This window comes from Staurois parvus, unplaced genomic scaffold, assembly GCF_062004578.1.
Source record: "Staurois parvus isolate SC_StPar_1 unplaced genomic scaffold, SC_StPar_1.0 ptg001027l, whole genome shotgun sequence".
In the NCBI taxonomy this organism is placed as follows: domain Eukaryota; kingdom Metazoa; phylum Chordata; class Amphibia; order Anura; family Ranidae; genus Staurois; species Staurois parvus.
In genome coordinates, this window is record NW_028318823.1 from 57,738 (window position 1) to 73,428 (window position 15,691).

The window sequence follows — 15,691 nt, forward strand, 5'->3', positions numbered from 1 at the left end:
CGCTTACAGCCCAGCTATTACAAACTCTAGAAAACTTTTCATCCTTTGTATTAATGCACAAATATTTTCGTTAAATTACCACGCAGCAGGGGGTGCCTGGCTAATGTCTATCATTACAAAGGGGGCATACGATACTGAAGTTGAGGAATGCTGAGATAAATCACAACTGACATTTGAAAATAATATTCAGCTTGAAAACAGCATTTACCCATAGGGCCCATTAAAAGCAGGATAAATGGGGAAAGCTTGCCATATTAAGAGTAAGAATTAATTAAAAAATGCTTGAGAGTAAACAGCTTGATCCTGAAATACTCCGATGGAACGGCGGAATGGGTTTTAATAGGCTCCACATTATCTCTGCAAATAGAAAACAATGTTAATTCATTCATGGCTCATCAACAGACTCTTCATTAACGCTCATTTAATGGCCGGCCAAGCCGCCACAGTCACAGGCTCATATACAGAATTTCATGCTGGCCACCGTGGCGAGAAAATGAATTCCGCTCTCGACATGATACATACATGCCATGGAAACAGAAAAACTCACATTCATGGCACGTATCCAAGACTCAAGGAGTCTTTAAAGCCCAAATGAACTTTCAGTTTTAAATCAGATAAATACATTCCAAGGGGCATCAAATCAAGTGGTGTGCAAAGGCTTGCAGTTCACTTTCTTCGGAAAGCCGCCACAGCTTGAATAGAAAAGCCTGTCTCCTGCCAGCATGCTACAGAGAAGGACCTTGGTTCTCTGTGTGGAAGCAGTGGTCTCTCTGCAGAGGTCTGACATGACACCGGCAGAGTCAGACCCAGCTCTGCAGTCACCAAAACGTATCCTTGCTAATTGGAAAGCTCAACGTGATGAGCGGCCGACTTTTGCAAAGAAACCACTTCCTACTGATTTGAACCTTGTTTGATGAATGTTGCTAACCTCAGACTCTCGCAATGTTTTGTTGCTGACCCTGACCTGTTCCCTGGCAGCACACCTAGCTGATGCTCCAGTATCCTGCTACCCATATGTGGACAATTCTTGCTTGATTCCTCAATTTTGCATATATCCTGCTGTCAACTGCTCCCGCCTACACCTTCATGCCCAAGTTCCAGCAAATCTCACCATAGGTAATTGTGCCACTTCACGTCCTTGTTCCACCTTTCTTCTATAAGGGATCCCAGACTGGAGGCGTAAGAGAGGTTGTCCTCTTCACTTTGAGCTCTCGACCAAGTATATGACAGTTGGTCTTCTCCAAGGCTAGCCATTCATGGGTAGAATTTTTTTTCTTTGTTTTACGCTTCAAGAATTTTTTTATTTTAGAAAAATGTAAAATTACACAAAGTAACAAAAGAAAGTGAAAACAATGCATATCCAGGTAATTGTGCAATGCATATAAACAGACAAGGTTGTCATGGGCCCAATACAACAATAATAACACCAAAGTGGGTAAGACACAGAGGCATCCCTAGGGTTGGTGTCACCCGGTGCGGTAACACTTGGTGACACCACCTCCGACGATCCCCGCAGAATGGATCGGATCTGCGGATTGAGCATAAGGGTTTGGACTCCAATCCATTATGCTCAATCTGCAGATCCAATCCATCCTGTGGGGATCGTCGGCTTTCTTTACAACTTACCTTTTCGTGGAGCGGGTCCGGTGTCACCCCGTATAGGTTTCATGCCAACGATCCCTGCAGAATGGTTCGGATCTGCGGATTGAGCATAAGGGATCGGAGTCCAATACATTATGCTCAATCCGCAGATCCGATCCATCCTGCGGGGATTGTCAGCTTTCTTTACAACTTACCTTTTCATGGAGCAGGTCCGGTGTCACCCCGTGTGGTCGGTGTCACCCGGTGTGGGCCGCACCCCACTCACCTGCCTCGGGACGCCAGACAGATAGGAGCAGGAAAGGAGAAAAGACTAAGAGAAAAGAAAAAAAAGGGGGGGGGAGTAGAAATGAAAGAGGGTCCATAATAGACCCCAAGAAAGGAACATCGGGTCCCAGGTGCACCACAGAGTAGCCATAGCCCAAAATGGTGCTTAAAAGAGAAGTATGGGTTTTGAAAATAAAAACATAACACCCACCTAAGTAGATGCAGCATCAGTCTGATGCTGCATGTGTCCACTTCCGGTCCTGCACGGAAAACTGAGCGATCAAAGACCGCTGATTGCTCAGTTCTCTCTCTCTGCTCTGAGCAGAGGCGTGATTGTCAGTATCTGACTCTCTGCTCTGCCTCTCTAGGGCTCACTGGAACGCTGGGCTGTGGAGGAATGGGAGAAGCCGGCTCAGGTCTCTCTGTGGATCACTGATAGGCTGAGCCAGATGTCGGTCCAGGCGTCTGGGTGGATCCCGGCCATAGAGATCTTTTCAGAGACTGGACCAGCTCTGTGACATCAGCTGACAGCAGACTTTAGTCCACTGTTGGCTGAAAACAGACCACAGGAGTGCAGAACTAACTGCACTCCTGTGATCCATAGGAGAAGTATAGCCAAAAGAGCTTTGGTTATACTTCTCCATTAAAGATTCCCAACGTATCCAAAATCGCACTTTACGTATGTTATAAAATCATCCGAGTCCATGTAAAGCAACCAGGGACATCAAATATTGGTCAGCTAGTCGTCTCATGTAGCCGTGCCATTATTTCTATTGTTGTATAAGGTGACACAATTCCTTAGCCCACACTGAGATCGAAGAACTAACAGCCGACTTCCAATTAAGAGGTGTAGCCAAGAGGAAAAAAATAGAGAAGGCCCTTCTTAATGTGCCAACAGATCCACCTCAACCAGATCAATCAAGAACGATCCAACCAGGAAGTATCTAACCAAGCATCTAACCAAGAAGTATCTAACCAAGCATCTAACCAAGAAGTATCTAACCATCATCTAACCAAGAAGTATCTAACAAAGAAGTATCTAACCAAGCATTTAACCAAGAAGTATCTAACCAAGCATCTAACCAAGAAGTATCTAACCAAGCATCTAACCCAGAAGTATCTAACCAAGCATGTAACCAAGAAGTATCTAACCAAGCATCTAACCAAGAAGTATCTAACCATCATCTAACCAAGAAGTATCTAACAAAGAAGTATCTAACCAAGCATTTAACCAAGAAGTATCTAACCAAGCGTCTAACCAAGAAGTATCTAACCAAGCATGTAACCAAGAAGTATCTAACCAAGCATGTAACCAAGAAGTATCTAACCAAGCATGTAACCAAGAAGTATCTAACCAAGCATCTAACCAAGAAGTATGTAACCAAGCATCTAACTAAGTATCTAACCAAGAAGTATCTAACCAAGCATCTAAGCAAGAATTATCTAACCAAGCATCTAACCAAGAAGTATCTAACCATCATCTAACCTAGAAGTATCTAACAAAGAAGTATCTAACCAAGCATTTAACCAAGAAGTATCTAACCAAGCATCTCACCAAGATGTATCTAACCAAGCATCTAACCAAGAAGTATCTAACCAAGCATGTAACCAAGAAGTATCTAACCAAGCATGTAACCAATAAGTATCTAACCAAGCATCTAACCAAGAAGTATCTAACCAAGTATCTAACCAAGAAGTATCTAACCAAGCATCTAACCAAGAAGTATCTAACCATCATCTAACCAAGAAGTATCTAACAAAGAAGTATCTAACCAAGCATTTAACCAAGAAGTTTCTAACCAAGCATCTCACCAAGATGTATCTAACCAAGCATCTAACCAAGAAGTATCTAACCAAGCATCTAACCAAGAAGTATCTAACCAAGCATCTAACCAAGAAGTATCTAACCAAGTATCTAACCAAGAAGTATGTAACCAAGCATCTAACCAAGAAGTATCTAACCAAGCATCTAACCAAGAAGTATCTAACCAAGCATCTAACCAAGAAGTATCTAACCATCATCTAACCAAGAAGTATCTAACAAAGAAGTATCTAACCAAGCATTTAACCAAGAAGTATCTAACCAAGCATCTCACCAAGATGTATCTAACCAAGCATCTAACCCAGAAGTATCTAACCAAGCATGTAACCAAGAAGTATCTAACCAAGCATCTAACCAAGAAGTATCTAACCAATCATCTAACCAAGAAGTATCTAACCAAGTATCTAACCAAGAGGGTATCTAACCAAGCATCTAACCAAGAAGTATCTAAACAAGCATCTAACCAAGAAATATCTTACCAAGCATCTAACCAAGAACCATTGAAGTGCAGTATGGGGAGTGCATTGTATGTCACACAAAATGAGGTGGCGAAATATAGAAAAAAAACAGAAGACCAAAAGGATTGGATACCGGGGCAATCCCTCCAAATGTGCACTAAAGTTGCCTTAGCTCCCCCCACATCTCCAGTTATGGGTGGAATTTTTATTTTTTAAGGTTCGTACAGAAATTCTTAGGGTACCATCAGTGATTGGACACATTTTCTTTTTAGAAATTCTTATAAAAAAATTGCAAATGGTTCAGATTTGAAAGGTTCAATATTAGAATTTCAGGATGTTATGTTTATGCATGTGATCCTGCCACACACCATATATAATAATGAGCTCAGTGTTGGCTTCAAAGATACGTTTGGACAAAACATTGTCTGTTCATCTGAATTTCAGATGTTTAGGGTGTTCAGTGTGGATGAACGTGTAGATGTCAATGGTCACTATGGAAGCAGCAAAGTGCTTGCACCCGCCATGTTTTGACCAACCCCTATAATACTGAGACCTGTAAAATACTTCTGTGCGGGGTTCGGCCATGCTACACAGGCCCTGTTGCCACCTCGTTGGAATTTTGTGTTAACACATTTTGCTGCAGTCGTTGGCCTCCATGTGCATTTTCTCCACTTTGGGTACCAAACACCTGGCCTGGACTACAAGGTTCAGCACTCAGACTTTTTTGAAGTTTGCTGATCCTTGCTTGAACCAAACCCAGGGGAGGTTGGCTCATCTGTACATACCATATATAAAACAAACAAATGACTGTGAGAGACAATGAATGTTCTATTTCTGGATCAAACGCTACTTAGCACATGTGCATTACATGTACTATTTTTATGTACTTTTTTTAATGTATTTTATGTACGATTTTTCTCAAACAAAAAACCGCATGCAATGTTAGAATTTCGCTAGTCCAGATTAGAAATGGGAAACATTTTTCATCCTTTCCCATATGGAAGAAAAATATACTTGAAATATATTTTAAAAATATTCTTTTCAAATATATTGACATATATTTGAAATGCTACAGTTTTGGTCATATTCAATATATTTTAAAATATGTTTCAATAAATATATATATATATATATATATATATATATATATATATACCGTATACTGTATGTTGAAATGCTTTTTTATTATATTTCAATAAATAAAAATAAATAAATTAAATAAAAAAAAAAAAAAAAAAAAAAAAAATATATATATATATATATATATATACCGTTTTTATTACGAAATATATGAAAAATACATTTCAAATATACTATATGTCTTCTTTAAAAATACAAATCTACATTTTTTGAATGCATTTACAAATATATGTTAAAATATATGCTAAAATGACGTTTTTATATGTTAAAAAAATCCTGAAGAATATATATATAAAAAAAAAGTTTTTAAATATATTCATCAGATTTTTTTTAACATATTAAAAAGTAATTTTTACATATATTTTTACATATATTTGTAAATGCATTCCAAAAATGTAGATTTGTATTTTTAAAGACACACAGTACATTTGAAATATATTTTTCAAAATAAAAACGAAAGTGTGTATATGTGTATATATGTATGTATATATATATATATATATATATATATATATATATATATATATATATATATATATACATACTTATACATATATATATATATGTGTGTGTATGTATATATTTATATATATATGTATATATATATATAAATATATGAAGAATATTTTTTAAATATATTTCAAATATATTTTTCTTCCATGTGGGTTGCCTTTGCATTTTTCTCACAATGGAAAACGATTGTCAAATTGTCCCCATTAACCATTAGAGAATGAACTGAACATTTCGAAAATGACTGTTTTCACATGAAATTCTAACTGTGTACGGCTAGACTAATTGAGAGATCGCTATGGGTGCCGTGTTTTTATACTCCAGCCCATGTCTGCTTTTGAACCAAAGAAATGTTCACAGGTTGTTAGCATATCACACCTTTTCAGGACTTGGGTTGAACTTTCAAATTGTCTGTCAAAAAATTGGAAAGCCAGAAATCATCCCTTCAATGTATTCATTTTCCGCACATTTTCTCAGAGTCATTTTGTTACAATAATTGTGTCCCATGTTCGAAGAGAACCTTGGATTGAGCTCCCAGCTTAAATCATTAAATAATCCATTAAGTCTACGAAGAAAAAAGAAAAAAAGATAACGCATGGCAAGCAACTCAAGGGCTTAATTGGATAATCACCAGTAGGACAAACATATGTTCTTTTTAGAGGAGACGCAACATACTGAGAATTTCTTTTTTGGACTAGACGAAGCTGGGAGGTCACTTTGAGCACAAGCTGTCGCTTTCTCCAAGCACCCACGTAAATGTTTCTGTTTTCCAGTCTGCATGTTGCATCTGTTTGAACCAGAAACGCAGCGATGATTTAAGTCCTATATTTAAGAGACTCCAGTCTGTTGGTCTACGAGGAAATCTGAATGTAGAAATTACAGACTCCTCAAGAGAGAAGAAAAATCACCCAATATATCAGAGGTCATACACAGCCCGCATGGAAGAAAAGTATATTTGAAATATATTTTAAAAATGGTCTTCCCAAACATATTGACATATATTTGAAATACTACAATTTTGGCCGTATTTAATATATTTAAAAAAAAAAAAATATATATATATATATATACAGTGGGGCAAAAAAGTATTTAGTCAGCCACCAATTGTGCAAGTTCTCCCACTTACAAAGATGAGAGAGGCCTGTAATTGGCATCATAGGTAGACCTCAACTATGAGAGACAAAATGAGAAAACAAAATCCAGACAATCACATTGGCCGATCTGGAAAGAATTTATTTGCAAATTATGGTGGAAAATAAGTATTTGGTCAATATCAAACGTTCATGTCAATACTTTGTTATATATCCTTTGTTGGCAATGACAGAGGTCAGAAGTTTCCTGTAAGTCTTCACAAGGTTGGCACACACTGTTGCTGGTATGTTGGCCCATCCTCCATGCAGATCTCCTCTAGAGCAGTGATGTTTTGGGGCTGTCGCTGGGCAACACGGACTTTCAACTCCCTCCAAAGGTTTTCTATGGGGTTGAGATCTGGAGACTGGCTAAGCTAATCCAGGACCTTGAAATGCTTCTTACGAAGCCACTCCTTCGTTGCCCGGGCGGTATGTTTGGGATCATTGTCATGTTGGAAGACCCAGCCACGTTTCATCTTCAATGCCCTTGCTGATGGAAGGAGGTTTGCACACAAAAATCTCACGATACATGGCCCCATTCATTCTGTCCTGTACATGGATCAGTCGTCCTGGTCCCTTTGCGGAGAAACAGCCCCAAAGCATGATGTTGCCACCCCCATGCTTCACAGTAGGTATGGTGTTCTTTGGATGCAACTCAGCATTCTCTCTCCTCCAAACACGACGAGTTGTGTTTCTACCAAACAGTTCTATTTTGGTTTCATCTGACCATATGACATTCTCCCAATCCTCTTCTGGATCATCCAAATGCTCTCTAGCAAACTTCAGACGGGCCCAGACATGTACTGGCTTAAGCAGGGGGACACGTCTGGCACTGCAGGATCTGAGTTCCTGGCGGCGTAGTGTGTTACTGATGGTAGCCTTTGTTACGTTGGTCCCAGCTCTCTGCAGGTCATTCACTAGGTCCCCCCGTGTGGTCCTGGGATTTTTGCTCACCATTCTTCTGATCATTTTGACCCCACGGCGTGAGATCTTGCGTGGAGCCCCAGATCGAGGGAGATTATCAGTGGTCTTGTATGTCTTCCATTTTCTAATTATTGCTCCCACAGTTGATTTGTTCACATCAAGCTGCTTGCTTATTGCAGATTCAGTCTTCCCAGCCTGGTGCAGGTCTATAATTTTGTTTCTGGTGTCCTTCGACAGCTCTTTGGTCTTCACCATAGTGGAATTTGGAGTGTGACTGTTTGAGGTTGTGGACAGGTGTCTTTTATACTGATAACAAGTTCAAACAGGTGCCATTGATACAGGTAATGAGTGCAGGACAGAGGAGCCTCTTAAAGAAGAAGCTACAGGTCTGTGAGAGCCAGAAATCTTGCATGTTTGTAGGTGACCAAATACTTATTCTCCACCATAATTTGCAACTAAATTCTTTCCAAATCAGCCAATGTGATTGTCTGGATTTGTTTTCTCATTTTGTCTCTCATAGTTGAGGTCTACCTATGATGCCAATTACAGGCCTCTCATCTTTGTAAGTGGGAGAACTTGCACAATTGGTGGCTGACTAAATACTTTTTTGCCCCACTGTATATATATATATATATATGTGTGTGTGTATATATACAGTATATGGAGGGTCCGGGAATGCGGATATAGTGAATGCAGGGTCCGGGGAGAGCGGATATAGTAAATGTGGGGTCCGGGGAGAGCGAATATAGTGAATGCGGGGTCCGCGGAGAGCGGATATAGGGAATGCGGGGTCCGGGGAGAGCAGACATAGTGAATGTGGGGGTCCAGGGTGACGGGATATAGTGAATGCGGCGTCCGGGGAGAGTGGATATAGTGAATGCGGGGTCCGGGGAGAGCGGATATAGTAAATGCGGGGTCCGGAGAGAGCGGATATAGTGAATGCGGGGTCCGGGGAGAGCAAATATAGTGAATGCGGGGTCCGGGAAAAGCGTATATAGTGAATGCGGGGTCCGGGGAGAGCGGATATAGTGAATGCGGGGTCCGGGGAGAGCGGATATAGTGAATGCGGGGTCCGGGGAGAGCGTATATAGTGAATGCGGGGCCCTGGGAGAGCGGATATAGTGAATGCGGGGCCCTGGGAGAGCGGATATAGTGAATGCGGGGCCCGGGGAGAGCGGATATAGTGAATGCGGGGTCCCGGGAGAGCGGATATAGTGAATGCGGGGTCCGGGGAGAGCCGACATAGTGAATGTGGGGTCTGGGGAGAGCGGATATAGTGAATGCGGGGTCCGGGGAGAGTGGATATAGGGAATGTGGGGTCCGGGGAGAGCGGATATAGTGAATGCGGGGCATTGGGAGAGCGGATATAGTGAATGCGGGGTCCAGGGAGAGCGGATATAGTGAATGCGGGGTCCGGGGAGAGCAGATATAGTGAATGCGGGGTCCGGGGAGAGCGGATATAGTGAATGCGGGGTCCGGAGAGAGCGGATATAGGGAATGCGGGGTCTGGGGAGAGCGGATATAGTGATTGCGGGGTCCTGGGAGAGCGGATATAGTGATTGCGGGGTCCAGGGAGAGCGGATATAGTGAATGCGGGGTCCAGGGAAAAGCGTATATAGTGAATGCGGGGTCCGGGGAGAGCGGATATAGTGAATGTGGGGTCCGGGGAGAGCGGATATAGTGAATGCGGGGTCCTGGGAGAGCGGATATAGTGAATGCGGGCCCCTGGGAGAGCGGATATAGTGAATGCGGGCCCCTGGGAGAGCGGATATAGTGAATGCGGGGTCCGGGGAGAGCGGATATAGTGAATGCGGGGTCTGGGGAGAGCGGATATAGTGAATGCGGGGCCCTGGGAGAGCGGATATAGTGAATGCGGGGTCCGGGGAGAGCGGATATAGTGAATGCGGGGTCTGGGAAAAGCGTATATAGTGAATGCGGGGTCCGGGGAGAGCGGATATAGTGAATGCGGGGTCCGGGGAGAGCGGATATAGTGAATGCGGGGTCCGGGGAGAGTGGATATAGTGAATGCGGGGTCCGGGGAGAGTGGATATAGTGAATGCGGGGGTCCGGAATGACCGGATATAGTGAATGCGGCGTCCAGGGAGAGCAGATATAGTGAATGCGGGGTCCGGGGAGAGCGGATATAGTGAATGCGGGGTCCGGAGAGAGCGGATATAGGGAATGCGGGGTCCGGGGAGAGCGGATATAGTGATTGCGGGGTCCTGGGAGAGCGGATATAGTGATTGCGGGGTCCAGGGAGAGCGGATATAGTGAATGCGGGGTCCAGGGAAAAGCGTATATAGTGAATGCGGGGTCCGGGGAGAGCGGATATAGTGAATGCGGGGTCCGGGGAGAGCGGATATAGTGAATGCGGGGTCCTGGGAGAGCGGATATAGTGAATGCGGGCCCCTGGGAGAGCGGATATAGTGAATGCGAGGTCCGGGGAGAGCGGATATAGTGAATGCGGGGTCTGGGGAGAGCGGATATAGTGAATGCGGGGCCCTGGGAGAGAGGATATAGTGAATGCGGGGTCCGGGGAGAGCGGATATAGTGAATGCGGGGTCTGGGAAAAGCGTATATAGTGAATGCGGGGTCCGGGGAGAGCGGATATAGTGAATGCGGGGTCCGGGGAGAGCGGATATAGTGAATGCGGGGTCTGGGAAAAGCGGATATAGTGAATGCGGGGTCCGGGGAGAGCGGATATAGTGAATGCTGGGTCCGGGGATAGCGGATATAGTGAATGCGGGGTCCGGGGAGAGCGGATATAGTGAATGCGGGGTCCGGGGAGAGCAAAAATAGTGAATGCGGGGTCCTGGGAGAGCGGATATAGTGAATGCGGGGTCCGGGGAGAGCGGATATAGTGAATGCGGGGTCCGGGGAGAGCAAAAATAGTGAATGCGGGGTCCTGGGAGAGCGGATATAGTGAATGCGGGGTCCGGGGAGAGCGGATATAGTGAATGCGGGGTCCGGGGAGAGCGGATATAGTGAATGCAGGGTCTGGGGAGAGCGGATATAGTGAATGCAGGGTCCGGGGAGAGCGGATATAGTGAATGCAGGGTCCGGGGAGAGCGGATATATTGAATGCAGGTACAGGTAAAAACAACAAATATACACATAGATGGTATCGCTGCAATCATCAAGAGCTAAAAAATGTATTTTGGGTTGTTCTTTGGTGGTAGGTTATGGTAGTAAAAAGAAACACAGCTAAATTTAAAAAAAATGATTTTTTTAACTATTTTGGGACAGTTTTCGTTTGCTAATTTAAAAAAATCCAGCGATATCCATTACCATTTACTACCAAATGAAAGCCCAATTTGTCCTGAAATCATTGCAGTATAATCCATCTGGATGTACAAAGTAGATGTGATGATATGGACGGTTTTCTTAACACAAGTCAAAGTTGTGAAATTTTACTTAGGCTTTAAGATTTATTAATAGAGGTTAATAGTACATGGAAATTAATAAATAAAAATGAAAAAATATATAAAAATGATAATTAAAAAAAAAAAACTGACAGGAGTTTAACCCTTCTGTTCTCTCTCCTAAACGAAAAATATACATTTTGGCTACACCAACAATTTAACTGTCTCCCACCCGTCATATAAGGTAATGATGGGCGCAAGGCGGTTCTCTCATTCTGGGAGGAGTCATATGACGTCCTCCCACTCTAACCATGCATGCGCGGCTCCGGGAGCGTGCGGCGATCGTTGGTGCGCTTTGTCCCTCGGACACAGCGGATCACCGATCGGCGGAAAGAGCCGAAGATGTCGGCTCGGTCATGTGATCAGCTGTGTCCAATCACAGCTGATCACATGTAAATAGGGAAATGCTGGTTATTAGCATCTCTCTCCTCACGAGCCGTCACGCTGACAGGGGAGAGGAGAGAAGAGCCGGTAATCGGCATTCCTCAGAGGGGACATCTACACTGATCATCAGGGCGCTGATGACAAGTGTGCCCTGATGATCTGTGTAGCCCCAGCAGTGCCACCTGTCAGTGTCCATTAGTGCCAGCTGTCATTGCCCATCAATGCCACCTGTCAGTGCACATCAGTGCCACATCAATGCCACATATCAGTGCCCATCTGAGCTGCCTTTCAGTGCCACCTATCAATGCCAGTCAGTGCCACCTATCAATGCTGCCAATCAGTGCCAGTCAGTGCTGCCTATCAGTGCCAGTCAGTGTCGCCTAGCAGTGCCCATCAGTGCTGCCTAACAGTGCCAGTCAGTACCACCTAACAGTGCCAGTCACTGTCACCTATCAGTGCCACCTATCAGTGCCATATATGAGTGCTGCCTTTCAGGGCCCATCAGTAATGCCTATCAATGCCCATCAGTGCCACCTACCAGTGCCTCCTCATCAGTGCCCATCAGTGCCACCTATCAGTGTCCATCAGTGCAGCCTATCAGTGCCCATCACTGCAGCCTCATGAGCGCACATCAGTGAAGGAAAAAAATCACTTATTTACAAAATTTTATAACAAAAACTAAGAAAAAATGTTTTTTTTCCAAAATTTTCAGTGGTTTTTGGTTTGTTTAGCAAAAAATAAAAAACCAAGAGGAGATTAAATGCCACCAAAAGAAAGCTCTATCTGTCTCAAAAAATAATAAAAATTTCATATGGGTACAGTGTTACATGACCGTGCAATTGTCATTCAAAGTGTGACAGCGCTGAAAGCTGAAAATTGGCCTGGGCAGGAAGGGGGTAGAAGTGCCCGGTAGGCGAGGGGTTAAATAACTTCAACGCGTCAAAAGTCTTGAGAAACAGATTTTTTCTGGAAATCTTCAGCAATCCGTCTCGTCTATCCTGTGTCTAAAAATAATAATTTTTATTCGCACTGGAAACATACGACCTTGAATCCTCGTGCCTCAAGGTCACAGATCTGTACAGTATACAAGTATTCCTTGAAACAAACAAACACGTGTATTGATTTAGCCCTCAGTTGAAGCACATGACACGTCTCCTTCACAATTGCTGCTTTTTCCATCTGTTATTTGCCAGAAAAACTGCCAAGAATCCGATGTCTTTTTTTAATTTTTTATATCCTTTGTATAGGAAGCGTCCATCTTGTTCAATACAAAATTGATTTCTTCTGATATAAAACTCTGCCCAATAATTAAGGAGGAGTTGATTGAATCTTTCAAATTTTTATTTTTTTTTGTTCTACTTATACGACTCTTCTGACTGCCAAGGAACAATGAATACGATAAACAATGTATCCGTGATGTGCACTTAGACACGGGCTCATCTTCTCGATCGATGACTCTGTCAAGGGGTTTGGGTACATCGATGACTTTTCACCTAGGTTAAGTATTGCTAATGGTTGTCCCAATGACTGAGGAGGTGACATATTTAAAGACCGTAATGAAGAAAGGAGAGTATAGATTGTACTTTTGTTCTGATGACAAGTCTTTTGGAATACTTTATGTCACGTTTAGAGAACGGAGACCCCGGAGAAAATATTAATACGATACATAGTTACATAGTTAGCCTGGCTGAAAAAAAGACCAAAGTCCATCCAGTAAACCAGAGAAAAATAAAATATATATATACGTATATTTAAAAAAATATTACATGTATCATTTTTCTTACAAATCATTACAAATATAAAATGAAATACAAAATTAAAAAATAATAAAAACATTGAAATAAATTTGTTTTATTTTTATTTTAATTTAATAACCTAAAAATTTAATAACCTAAACATTAATACAAACATAAAGAATATTTTTAATTGGAATGTAGGTTAATACATATTTATAGGGACAATTTGTTTTTTTGTTTAAGATTAGCAATAACTAAGCCCCAGTGGGTGGAGACAAAATGTGTCAGGGGGTGTGGTTTGTGAAGCAGAGCTGGCTGAGGCTGTCCCACACCTGTATCCACATTCTGGTCAGGAGCAGATTTCCCCATGTACATAGACTTCATCACTGCTGGATAAATAAGCCTGACTGCTGGCACCCCTATTTCAAGGACTGGGGGGGGGTTGAACCTCACCCTTCTCATGGTGGCGCTCCAAGTTCCAATCTGGGTCACAGTAAGATTAGGGAAAAGTCATGCGAATCACATCTCGAGACCTTTCTCTTCTACACTGAAGAATACGAAGATCCTTCTTGAAGGTCCACCTAGGCAACTGGGAACAACAGCAACTCAGCCACCAAGTGGTAGGCCACGTCACATGACAGGGCGGGGTCAGCGCATGCTGAAGCGCACAGTGCGTAGAAGTCGCCAACTGTCTGCTGAGTCAATAGCTAAAGACTTCCAAACTTGGTGTGGCCTTCAGATGAGCCCAACAACATCATGGAATGGGTTTCCATGGCCGAGCAGCTGCATCCAAGCCTTACATCACCAAGTGCAATGCAAAGTGTTGGATTCCATGGTGTAAAGCACGCCACCACTGGACTCTAGAGCAGTGGAGACATGTTCTCTGGAGTGACCAATCACACTTCTTTGTCTGGCAATCCAATGGATGTGTCTGGGTTTGGCGGTCAGCTACTAATGTTGGATGGAAAGACCTGGCTCGCAGTCTTTGTTTCATTTCATCCCTAGGGCATTAAGTAGGGTTGAGGTCAGGATTCATAAGTTGCTTCACACAGAGCTTATAAAACCATGTCTTTATGATGCCGGCTTTGTGCACGGGGGCAATGGACTTCTCAAAAATAGAAAATGGACTTCCCAAAACTGTTGGCACAAAATTGGATAATGAAGGGAGACAGCAGTGCCACTCTAAGTGTAGATGGTTAAGATCAGGCAGATTTCATGGTATAATTGCACTCTCATAGGTAGGTAACAGGTAGGCATGTCAAGTGATGGAGGTCCAGTGGGAGCATCAGTTCCTTTGGCCATGCTCTGGGTGTTTTCCTGCCGCTCCGATGGTGTCCAGAGCTCGGGGAGTAGCAGAGGGGCGCAGGGAGGCTCACAGAGATGATGTCACCGCGTGATCAGCCAGCGGAAGGAGTGAGCATGAGTGCCATCTTGGAAACCAAGTTTATGCCTTGACATCATCCCTGTGAGCCTCCCTGCGCCCCTCTGCTACTCCCCGAGCCCTGGACACCACCAGAGCGGCAGAAAAACACCCAGAGCATGGCCGAAGGAACTGATGCTCCCACTGGACCTCCATCACTTGACATGCCTACCTGTTACCTACCTATGTGAGTGCAATTTTACCATGAAATCTGCCTGATCTTAACCATCTACACTTAGAGTGGTGCTGCCATCTCTCTTTTCTACCTGCATTAGGAGTATCTACAAGCTCTTAGAGCTGGCTAAATCCTCTGACAAGTCCATACTACTGTAAGCTCCCCACTACAGATGGACCACCATGGACCTTCTACTAACCCCCATTGCTGATGGTCCATCCCCCCACGCACACAGGGTAGATGCGTCTTATCGCTCCCTCACCCCGCTCACTAAATTGGATAAGCAGATTTGTCTAAAATGTTTTTGTGTTCTGTGAATTTAACAGTAACCTTCACTAGAAACACCCCAACTCAGTCATTGGAATCAGTGGCCATAAGAAATATGCGTTTTTCAACCAATCAATTTTCAGACGAAAATGGGATTTTCAGGGTGTTGGATGTCTACGAATCTCCAGATGGACATAGTAACAGATGTAAATGAATCTGAAAAAAAGTTATAACAAAATTAACAAATGCATTTATTTTATTAGGATGTCATAGGTCATCATAGAGGACAAGGGGGCGCTCTTTACGTCTGGAATAAAAGAGATTTAATCTCCAAACATGGAAAGGTTTCTTCACAGTGAGAGCTGTGAGAATGTGGAATAGACTCCCTCCAGAATTGGTTGTGGCCAGCTCAGTGGATTGCTGTAGGAAAGTCCTGG